This window comes from Octopus bimaculoides, chromosome 4 (assembly GCF_001194135.2).
Source record: "Octopus bimaculoides isolate UCB-OBI-ISO-001 chromosome 4, ASM119413v2, whole genome shotgun sequence".
NCBI lineage: Eukaryota > Metazoa > Mollusca > Cephalopoda > Octopoda > Octopodidae > Octopus > Octopus bimaculoides.
Window position 1 is genome coordinate 54,700,037 of NC_068984.1, and position 1,230 is coordinate 54,701,266.

Genomic DNA, 1,230 nt, shown 5'->3' on the forward strand with positions numbered 1-1,230 from the left:
ATGCATTTCTGTAAATGATAGTGTCAGAATATATAAGCAGAATACATGCAGCCAGTGACATTCTGCATCATTTGATTTTCATTTTTTCACTCTCAATTTGTCTCGTCTTATTTGCGTATATTTATTTTTAAAAAATCGCTATATATTTATATTTTCTATTCATTTGGTCATTTGGTATTCTTTCTTAAATTAGATGTTGTCTCAATATTGTAATATTTTCGTAAGAAACCACTCATTTGCTTACATACATATTCGTGAATATGAATATGTATGTGAACATGTATATGTTTACATATATATTCATATACACGGCCATCTAAGCCTGGTAAAGCTTGTTCTTCTCTAGGTCTGACTACAGCTTACATATTATGGTAAGCAGGAAAGAGAGGGGATATAGAGACAGATAGATAGACAGATAGAGAGAGAGAGGGTGGTGGTGGTGCTGAAGTGACCATTTTACAAGGCAGGGATACTATATGTCGACCTCGAAAGGATGATAGTTAGAGTTGACCTCAGTTGTATTCGAAAACCGAATTAACACTGTCAACTCGCTGCATCTATCTATCTATCTATCTATCTATCTATCTATCTATCTATCTATCTATCTATCTATCTATTATATGTACACACACACACGTAAATAGAAACACGCAATAAAGGCGAATATATCATCAAATATTATGCAACATAGATTTCTTGTCTATTGAAATCACCTTCCTCTCGAGAAAAGAATTACCTCGTAATAATTGCAACCAGCTCCCAATAGTAAAAGAAGAATATGTAAAGAATCAAGAATTCTGTGAAAATGATGTACTATAATGGAAAAGATATCATTCATCAAATGCTTGCACGCGCGCGCGCACACACACATACGACAGGCTTCCATGGTGTTTCCGTTTATTTATGGACTAAACTCGGAACCATATGAACGCAAAGTGTAGTCCTTAACCACAAAGGTATGACTGCAGCACTATATACATCGTTGCTATTATGTTATACTGTAGTATGTCTAACTTTGGCCAAAGACGGTTTTCCCAATATTTACTGCTGTAGCCGGTTCTTTTGTTTACACTATCGTATTTCCAGCTACTTCAATTGCCAAGATATCAAAAATTGTCAAAGCGTAGTACAACGGTTTTGCTATGGAATGGGGAAACTATTTTTTCGTTTTCGTTTTCTCAAAAAGCAAAGCTTTTGACTTACGAAGCTTTTGCATAGTAGCAACGATAT